At 36.6% G+C, this 11,296-nt stretch overlaps 1 pseudogene; it reads left to right on the plus strand.

Annotated features, from left to right (window-relative positions):
• Positions 1-1,512, plus strand: part of LOC101578161 — a 2,191-nt pseudogene extending 679 nt beyond the window's left edge.
• Positions 1,513-11,296: the final 9,784 nt, after the last annotated feature.

An 11,296-nucleotide genomic window follows, 5' to 3' on the forward strand; every position in this document is an offset into this window, starting at 1 on the left:
TATTCAATGCATTAATTATTGTAACTGTTCTACTAACCTGTTTTGAAACTATCTCGTTGCTACTTCTTTCTCAATAAAATTGATTTTAAAATAACAGTCTCACATCTAACTACAAAAAGCCAGAATAGGTCCCCCTGGCCTCACAGAACAGTTATCCCAAAAAATAGCTAAAACGCCCTTTGAAGAAGAATCAGTAGAACATTACTGAGGCTTTGAAATCTCCTCAATAGAAGCCGGCTTCACTCGCAACCCACAGGCGATGGGTCTACAAATGGACTTGGATTCAGAAACTGTGTGAGGAATCACAGTTTTCCATTATGTAAACTACCACTCCTGCAGCCAGTCCTCTTTCTCTTCCTCCTGTTCTCCTCTTTCTTCTTTTTCTACAGCTTTATTGAGATATAATCTGCACACCATAAATTTCTCCTTTTAAACCACAGTTCAGTGGTTTGCAGTTTATTGAGGAAGCACAATCCTGTCAATTCCCTGTCCCTCCTCAAGAAACCACTAATGTACTGTTCCTGTAAACTTGCGCATTGAACATACATAAATGGATCACACATATAATATGTGAACCTTGGTAAGTAATTTCCTTCAATGCAGCATGTTTTCAAGTTTTGTCCATATTGAAGCATGTTGTTCAGCTTTTTAGTTATTTTTACTACCAAATAATATTGTCTTTTTATCAGTAGATGGATATTTGAGTGTGTTCCAAATTCTGGCTACTATAAATGTCACATTAAACCAGCCCTACCCTAAAGAATGATAGTCTCTGTTGTGTTGCTTTTCAACTTCTCCCTCTGAAGTGCTCTGTACAACTGGAGATCTCTTCACTGGTAAACGGTATTGTCCTGAGCCAATTTTTTATATACATTTTATTGGTCATATCTCCAAATTTGAGAGAGACATATCCAAAAATAAACAGCTAGGTATATAATTTTATTAATCATTAGCACCTTTAAATATAGGATATGGACTGGTGCATCAGGGGAAGGAGGGAAGAAGGAGCTGTGTGATCAGAAGAACCCAAAGTAGATTGTAAAAAAAAAAAAAAAAGAAAACAGGAGTTGTGCTTTTTTGAAGACCTGTGTTACAGGTGCTTTGTCAGTTTGTAAGACATGAGTCTGAAGTGACCAACAGTTTAGTTCTTGAAAGATCACTGAATTGTATGCAGTTGCTTGGACAAGTGGGTCAGGACTCTTTCATGAGACAGGTGGAAGGAAAAAATCCAGTCATCATATGTTCTCTAGCAACAAATGAGATGTGGTAGTAAGGGGACAATGGAAGATGCCAGATTGGTGATGTCAATCAAAAGACAACATGGAACTGAATATCAATGTTTCAGCCAGGTCCTACAGATGTAGCATATCAGTATGTGAAGAAGGGGTCTCAAATTTTCATGGAAGGAAAGGTAGACTATAGTGAATTCACGAATAAAAACAATTTGAGGCGACAACAATCATAACAGACAACACTATCTTTTTGAGTGACCAGACAAAAGAAAAGGAATGAACAGACAATTCTTGGGTCATTGTTGAGTATAGTCTCATTTCTAAATCATGTATAGTCTTTATAGTTTTAAGGATAAGAATCAAAATTGTATTTTATAAAATAAAAAACATAGGATGCATCATGCTTTGTACTTGCATTTTTAAACACTGGATGATAAATGTTATCATTCTTTGATCCCTGAAGACCTAATACTCTATAAGACCTCATAATGTTATGTTACACCACTCTATACAAATGTATAATTAGCAAAAAAATTGACTTTTCATTCTTACCAATATTGATGATATCTTGAACATGATCTTTTTTTGCATCCATTTCAAGGTTTTTGTAAGACAAATTTATAGGGAAGAAATTATTGGTCATAAATAAAAATATCCTTAATTAACATCCAGTAATGATTATATCCAAGGTTTTCTGAAAAACTTGACTTTTCTACTAATGTTGCACAGGAGTAACAACTTCCTCATCCTTTTGGATCACATTTGGTCACTGTTCAAGTAGATATACAAGAGACACAGAAACAGAGATGGTGTCCTCTCTCTGAGTTCTCAAATGGTGAAAGCTACTGACTGTCTCTCTGGGGCCTCTTTTCAGTCATAAAGGCTCACAGCCCAGTGGCCTCCAAAGTTCACAACCTCCTAAGATCTTCACCTTGGAGGCTTGAATTTCACTCTTTGAATTTTGAAGGGGACACAAACATGAAAGTCACCTGCATTCTTTATAGTACTTCTTTTACTGTATTGTAATGATACATCTTTATTCTTAAATAAATATTGAGACAATTATAATTCATGGGAATCACTTAGCAAATGTGAGTGTGTGAGTGGATGTATTCTCCTAATAATGCTAGTAAATCCCAACATTCAATTTCATCCTTTTTAATGCCACTTCCTAGAAATGAAAGAACAGCCTGCTGTTTCAGTCTTCCATCCTGACCCATGCACTCTTCTTCTATGCTTGCTTTATGCCTATTTATCCTCACCTTTCTCCCATGCTGATGTGAATTATGCATGAGTATAGTTATAGTCCTTATAAAGTATACAAGACAAGGTCCTTGAATCAATATTCATCTTCATATTTTCAGTATCCAGTATCCATTCTCATATTTGGAATGTAATAATTATTCAACATGTTTGTTAAACTAATAACCAAATGGACTATGACCCATGCCAAAAACATAAGGATAAAAATCAGTTCCAAAAGTATATTTTAGGAATGCCTATACCCTCTGTTATATCAAGACACATAGATCTATCATCTTTCATTGTCATCCATTTATTGAAAATTGCAGTCAACATAAAGTTGAGATTACAGCTGTCTCTTATCACTGTGTTCATTGAGAATTAGAAGCCAAGTTATATTCAAAGCAAAGTGAAAGCACTTTGAGGTCATGTTCCTGTTTTTGGATCTTAGAAATGAAGACAATTTCACAAATGATTGTCTCTAAATCATGTCAATTAAAAAAAATCCCTTTGCTTCAAAATAGTTCTCTTAGGATCCCAAAGTTATAGCATTGTAGAATTCTGTAGAAAAATGCTCTTTAAAGAGAATTTGCTAAACAGAAAAGTGCTACTCACCAATTTTCACACCCCTTCCTTCAAGCCAGTGTTTTTAGGATACTGGACCTGTTGCATTGCAGGATTTCATGGGAAAATGTATTTTCAAGAAAATTTGCTAATGCACAGAAGTGCTACAGACCAAATCTTCACACCATCTGGGAATGACCCTAATCCCTTTGCCGAATGTTCCACTAGAAGAGGTGAAAATGAGGATGTGTTCGTACTGGTGATTGTCTCTTTTTTGAAATTTCAGCAAATAATGTAGTGGTGTAGTTCGTCGTGGTCTCTAGAGAGACAGAGTGCTAAGAGGAGCACTTTACTCGGCACCAACTCGAGGACGTTCCAGATACTAGGAGAAATCCTGCATCGCAATAGAAGGAAATACTAGATTTTACCTCTCTTTGTCTATTTGCTTCAAGACATTTTTAGTGCAGAATCCTTCTGTGTGTGCTGCAGTTGTGGGACAGTAATGAAGACTGAGTAAGAGTACAACTACATGCCAGACAGTAAAATCTTATTCAAAATACAGAGATAGTGAGCTTTGTAGAAACTAAAGCAGCTTGGGCATTCCCACAGCATGTGGAATGGACAAAAATGCATGTGCTGAATCCTGAGCCATCTTTCAATTTTCTCTTAAATGATAAAATTTTGTTTTTATTTGCCATATAATTTAACAATCTTGTATTGAAATTATCCCTTTGTATCTTCAATGGTACCATCCTTGATTTTGTGTCACTGAATCTCCTCATAGATAAGTCTGTCTTTTAGAAGTAGAAATTTCTATTTGTTGAAAACTAAGCCCCAATGCACATAGTTTTTTCAAATGCTGCTTGACAATGAGTCTTGCTCTGCAGACAGTGCTGGGGAGTTTTTCCCCTGAGACATGAGCTCCAGGTATGTCCTGCAATTGGAGATTGCATTAACACATGTTCATATTCATTATCTTTAGCAGCCCAGAACTCAGTTGTTCTTCCTTGATCTTACTTCAAAAACTAAGGGCTTGATTTGTGGGGAAACACTACTTCTGTCTGTCTGTGTATGAGTAAACCCTTAAGAAAGATCATTATGCTCAATGTGGAAAAAGGAATTGATCTTATTATCATCTTCTGGAGCTGTTTTTGCTTGTCTTATTTTTAAAGTAATAGTAGGGCTTTGTGAAGGCATGAAGCATTTTATGATGTTTATGGACTAACACAGAGATTGGTTGATCAAGGAGAGGTTGTTGCTAGCTTGAGATTGTGACATAGTCAATATGATACTAATATAACATTAATAAATACAGTCACTTCAATTTTTTATACTTTTACATCTCTCTCATTTTATGTCTCCTCTTCATGTTTTTAGCATTAGTCACTCTGTAGGTTTCTGATTATATCGCTAATAATTTTTCTTATTTACATGGACCTGGATTTGTCTTCCCAGTCTTTTATACTTCAATCAGGTTTTCCTGTTACTTTTTTCTCTACTAATCTAATCGCCATCTCTCATTCTATCATTGCTCTATCACCAATGACTTAGTTAACAAGTAATCTAAGACCAAATATTAAAGTTTTAAGACGACAGGACTGTGATGCTCTATACCAGTGTAGCAGGCTTGGAAGAAAGCCAAGATAGGGCACCAGGAACTGAAACTTCTGGTATTATGACTGACCATAAAGTCTTCATTTCTGCAGGACTCTACCAAATAAAATCAACAGAAACTCTTCAAAGTTGCCAAATTATGCAACTTCCTCAAAATCATACAGTGCCTATTGCTCAATAAGTATTTGTTGATGCTAAATGAGTAAGAAATGTTTCTGTGCTTTGTGAAAAATAACAATTTTACTGCCCTCTATTTCAGTCCATAATGGATAATATTAATCATATGTTTATGAAAGCTTCAGTGATTAGAGAAAACCTACACTCTACCCACAAGCTTCCCTTGCAGACTCACAAATCCCATATCACATTAAAATGTTTCCTATTTTTTTCTCCAAAATTCCTGCCACAGTAATCTTGAGTATTTAATCAAACCAAGTAAGACAATATAAATGTTTTTCATCAAAATGTTTAGAATTCTTACCATGATACAAAATTTTCCCTGGATAAAAGAAAGTCTCATTTCCTCAATTTCTCCTCTGAGTCTTGAGTGGTATGTTTAATACTTACTATCTATCTGTAATAACTGATCAGATATAAAAAATGAATTTTCAGCTTCATTCATAACCACTTTAAAATAACCCCATTACTAAGTCAAAATACCGGCGGGGGGGGGGGAACCCAAAGTCCTCTGTTTCTCATGGCAAAGCCAAATTAATTCTGATGGTCATTCTCCTGTATGTATGGATGCCTTTTGTCACTCCAGTCAACGCTTCTGAACTCTGAAAACACAGTGCGAGCTAGCGATGTCTGCTCTTCCTTGAGCCAGCTGTGTCTAGGATAACTCATGTCCCACCTCATTAAAATCATTTTCTCATTTATTGCACATCTTTCTTCCTGTGGAACTCAAAAGAGAAAGCCTGGCTCCCAGCCTCCTTAGGTGGACCAGATTGAACTCTGACTTCCTCTAATTTTAGGGTGGGTTTCCACAGTGTAGGAGCATCTACACTGATGCTGAGGGGATCAACAGGTCTAAGGGGATAAAAGAAAAGAAAGTGCTTTGGGCTCTCTCCCTGCTGTCCTGACAGGTGACACTGCAGTTTATTTGCCAGACAATGGACTTCACTTTTGACTCTGAGGTGCCCTGGAATCCTAAGATATTTATGAAATTCCCAGATATGTTTGTAATTTACAATAGCAAACTGTCCTTGGAAATCAATACAAAAGCAGAGAAAAGCAAACTATTACATTGCCAAGTATGTAATTACTCCTTTCTATAGTTCTTTTTTATCTTTTGGGCATGATTGCTTTGATATCAAGTGATGACATGTATTTGTGGGAAAACAAAAACCATCTTTTCTGTGACTTATTTCCTAGGATATGTGTGGCCAGTGATTCCTATCATTGTCAATGCTTTGCCAAAGATCACTGTTCCCAAAAATGCTGGGAACCTTACATTTCATTTTATGAGGTTATCCAGTACTTCTGGCTGTATAAAAATATTGCCATTATTTCTTAAGCTATCATATCTGTCTCCACACTGTGAATTCAATCTTTTCCTCTCAGTTCTGTTTATCCTCTAACTTCTCTTATGTCATTTGAGGTTGTCTTTACACACCATAGATTTTCTTGAATTATGCTATCCTCAATCTCTTCCTTTAAAATGCTCCCTCGTCCCATCTAATTTTTGCCATTCTTCAACTCCCAGATCAATTATTTATATTCTAAGGATCCTTGCCACTGATTTTTGTTTACACCAACATTTCTCTGGATTTATGTATAGTACACTTTGCTCACCATTTTTATTATAAATCATAAGCAAGTGATAGCCATCTTGTGCTTTCCTTTTCTTATATTCTCTAAGATGTACTCATAGGGGGCCAGGGAGATGGCTCAGTGGAATAAGCACTTCCTCAGCAAGTGCAAGGGCCTGAGTTCAATTCCTGGTTCTGCAAAAAGAAAAAGAAAAAAGATGTACTCATAGCACTATATATTCACATGGTGATTAGAAGACATAATGCATACATATATGTGTAAATATATATACAGAGAGAATCATTATTCCATAATCATAAGAATATATACAAATAATATTTTAAATGTATACATTTCTTAGAAGTTACAAACATAATTTTGTTCTCTTCTAGCTTTCTTAATTTGCTCCAGCTGCCCTAAGAGAACACCACTGCTCTTATAACATACAGGCAGCAGTAATTTATTTTTCACAGTTGTGGAGGCTGGAAAATCCAAAGTTAAGGAACCCAAAAATTCAGGATCCACTTAGGTCTGCTTCTTCACAGATGCCCAACTTCTGTGTCTGTTTTCATATGGTGGAAAGGTCTGAGGCAATCTATGATATCTTCTGGAAAGCACACTAATTTCATCTGTGAGGGCTATACCCTCAGGACCCAATCCTTCCCCAAAATCCCTAGCTCCTAATGCTATAATGTTAGCAGTAAAAATTTTATCTTATGAATTTGAAGGAATTATATTATCAAGCCTATTACATGGATATTAAAATGGTATCAAAAATGAGCTCCTCTCCATTTCTCATCTTAAGAACATTCGTGTTCTAAGATAACGATAATAATAATAAGTAAGCTCGACAATATAATCTAGTGATTTTCACATCTTGCAGGACATGTATTTGTATATCTATTTTAGAGGCAAAGACACTGAGACTCAGGATAATAACATCCTCAAGATCACAGAGAGACAGAGAGAGACACAGACAGAACAGAGACTTATAATTTAGATCCCAGACCATATCTCTATTATAAGAAACAGAGAAATGTGTTCTTTCTTTCTCTTTCTGACATTGTTTTGCTTGGCATTAGAAAGCACAGGGAGGAGCTCCACTTAGCATTCTCTGTGTAACAAGCATCCTCCTTCCCTGTCTCTATGGGCCACATGATGCTCAGGTGCCTCTGAACAACTTGCAAAGGTTTACCAAGCTCTGGGAGAATTATCTCTTCTTCAGTTCTTTAAAATTATCCCTTCTTTTATTTGTCTCTCCAACTCTCTCTTGTTCAAATTTGTTTTTTCTGTTATGCTCATTAGGTATCTGCCTGGCTTACTGTCTCATAGACTGATTTCCACCCTCTACTAATAGACAAGTGTGGCTTAATTTTTGTCAGTCTGTTTTAGAAAATATAAATACTGAAAACGAGTTCCAAGAATCAGTCTCTTTACCTAGACTATGGAAATTCTAATAATAACAAAGTGAAGGAAAGATTTGGAGGCCTGAGGTCTTGCAACAGTGCCCTTCAAGGGCGATGTCAGGAATGATCATACACAAGGCTGACTGACACTGGACTCCAAATTTCACTACTTTCTCCAAATCCATTCTGTAGAGTGAAACAAAATTTGTGGCAAGCATGGCCAACAGTACCATCACTACCTGGGCCTTCTTCATGTTATTTTGATTATTCTAGGAATCAGAATTTCAAACTATCCATTTCTAGTGCCTACGTAAGAAATGTATAGACTTGAATTTGAACATTCCTGCATGGAAACAGGAACTTCACCTCAAGTGAACATCTTGGGCACCGAAGCTTTCAAGGGCAAAACGCCCTTTCCCATGACCCATGTGTATCTTCCCTTAAGGCTGAATGGATAAAGCTGTCCAATTTCAGACTTTCAGTCTCCCAAAATGTGGTCTGCTTAAATAAATCTCTTTATAAAGTACCCAGCCTCAAGTATGTTGTCTCATAGTGGAAAAATGGAATGATACAGTCTTACACTTTATTATAGCGTATCCTTTGCACTTGTATTTGCTATCCTTAGTAGAAATGAATGGCTTCAGAAAGAATGATATGCAAAAACAATGAAACAAGATATATAATTAAACATTAATTTGTGCTAAGGTCGAAACAACTTGGAATTTTATATCTAGAAAATTAATTTTTTCATAGACAAAAGATCATTAATGATTAGAATGACAAACCAAACTCAACAGCACCAAATTCCAGAAACTAACAAGCATCATATTATATTTATTTTTGTGATTTTCCAAACAAGGACCAGGGAGATAGCTCAGTGGCTTAAGCGTCTACTTCAATTTACCGAACAGTAGCATCTGATTTTCTTTAAACATCCAATTTTAGTTTGTGTGATACTATCTGGGCCAAATGAAATATTATTTGCCAGAGATAGAATTTCATTAGCTTCTTGTTGTGCATTATGTACTCATTCACCCTCATATTTTTTTCATGGGTGTAGACAGCTCTGTCTTTGGGAGATATGTACTCTGCGTTTGCATTATGGAAATGCAGAGTGGCCTCTGATGGCCTACTGGGTCAGGTCAGAGACTGAAGGGTCCCAGATGGTCTCAGAATCTTTCAACCCCTAAGTCTGTTGCTAGGAGACTACATTGATCTTTCCTAGCCCCTTTGTAGTAGACCTCATCTACTTTCCAGGAATTGATTATTGTCATTTATAGCAGGAGGGAGTTAGAACCTTTGTTTTGACTTCAATATTTATAAAGTTAAAAAAATCATGGAACTACAAGATGTTTTATAGAATGCCCTTTTATACTTATAATGCAGTACTTATGACTAGGAATGTCTATAAATGTAGTTTCCTAGTTTGGGGTATGGTTACAGGAATATGCATATATAGTGTGTTATGATTTTGAGAGCTAATTTATTTTTATTAACTGAAGTCAATTTGTTTCTTACTGATGAAAGCAAATTTTCAGTGGACCTGCATTTCCCTCCTCTTTGTCTTAAGAGCACAGAACTTCAATTAGAACAGTTTTTCTGAAGCAGATTCTATTTCCAACCTTGAAGCATTGAACTTAAGAGAAATAACAGGAGACTTTGACAAGCTGTTGTGCTGTGAGTTCTAGCTCCTAAAGGTCAAGCTGAACAGCACAGTCATTAACTCAATGGCTGTCATACAAGAATGTTGGCTTTCCTCATAAAGCCATACTTTGGGTAGAGGAGGAGCTCACTCATTAGAATGCTGCTGGAGTCGGTTAGGTGGCAGACTTTACACAGTAAGGTTTTCTGATTACATCCTCTAAGTGATTGTTTGCCTGATTTTAATATAGCCCTGCCTTATATTTCAGGGTATAGTAAAAGAACCAGATGGAGAGAGCTTTGAGGGGATAACCTTCGTTAGATCTCTGGAAGACTCCATTTAAAAATAAACACTTCAGCAGTATTTCACCTAGCCCACCCTGTGTGGGAGAGGTGGCTGAGTGGAATCAGCAGTCTGAAAAAAACTAATTTCTTTGTCCTTTGAGAAAAAATAGAGATGTGATGAGACCTTTCATAAAAATAATGGTGGACTGTTTGCTACAATGATCTTGTTAAATTGTATGGAAAAAAAAAGGTGTGAGAATCACAGCTCTCACAAACTGATTAGTCAGAGAATAATTATTATATTTGATAGACAAAAGGGTTTAGAATTGAGAAGAGAGCTGGAAGTGTTGCTTCAAGCCTGTAATCGCAGCACTTGAAAGGCTGAGGCCTGAGGGTCACTGTGAGTTGGAGGTGGGGCTGCTGCTACCTAATTACATAGCAAGGCCTCATCCCAAACAAAATGAAACAAAGAATTGAGGGAAGGGAGAATTTGACCTTTAGTGACTTTTTTTTCTGACTTAATCTGCCTTAAGGGTGGATCTGGGAAGGCAGGTGGAGGTGGGTGAACAGAGGTATCCTGTGCCTGGCTGCATTTGCAATGAGCAGGCACTTAAACTACTGAGCTAATGGGCAGGCCCCCTGGTGATTTATTTAAAAATATAGTATTTCTTCTTTTGAGTTCTTACACTAGGGAGACTACACAATATTTACACATGTGGGTCTGGTGTATTTCACTTATGAGTATATCTTCAAGTGGCATCTACTTAAATATAAAGGCTTTGAGTATATCATTCTTTATAGCTGAGTAAGAAAGGTTTTTACTAATAGTGTTTAGATAGGATAACATGTCTGCATCTTGTACTATGAAAAGCCACTACAAAGACAACAATATGCAATGTATTCACTACTGAAACTGTCCTAATAATCGGTTTTGAAACTGTCTCATTGCTATTTGTTTCTCAATAAAATAAATAAATAAAAATACTGTATTTTAGCAAACATGAATCAATAAGGATTTTAAATTATAAATAATAATGATAAGGTAATCAATACCAGAAGTTTATGTTCTAATACAGATAGAGACAGTTGATAGATAGATAGATAGATATGTAGATATGTAGAGTTATTGCTTTACCCATCAATCATAACAGCCCTATTAAGTATCCATTATTTTAAATCCTATAAGAAAATTGAGCCACAAATGTTTGGAATGATTTAGGAAAATCTATGCAACTAGGAAGAGGTACATGAAGCCAAATTTCAAACCTGAGTAGTGAGAAGGCAGTCATGACTTCCAGCTGCACACTGTCGAGTTGAGCTGTGCTAGGATAGTGACCCACAGGTGTGCTCCGAGTCTATCCAGCAGAGTTCCTTAGCAATCATCAGCCAGCCACAGATGCTCTCATTGCTCTTCTTGCCTCATCTTTGGCTCATGATGCACTGCCCACAGTAGCCTTCTTCAAATCCGTGGTCAAGCCCAATGCTCAGGTGTGGGATTGAGTTGAGGCACCAGCTCTTCTGCTTCTCGGAGTTTCCCACGTGAGAGGAGAATCATCTCCA

The sequence above is a fragment of the Octodon degus genome, unplaced genomic scaffold, assembly GCF_000260255.1.
Source record: "Octodon degus isolate 3935 unplaced genomic scaffold, OctDeg1.0 scaffold00114, whole genome shotgun sequence".
In the NCBI taxonomy this organism is placed as follows: Eukaryota; Metazoa; Chordata; class Mammalia; order Rodentia; family Octodontidae; genus Octodon; species Octodon degus.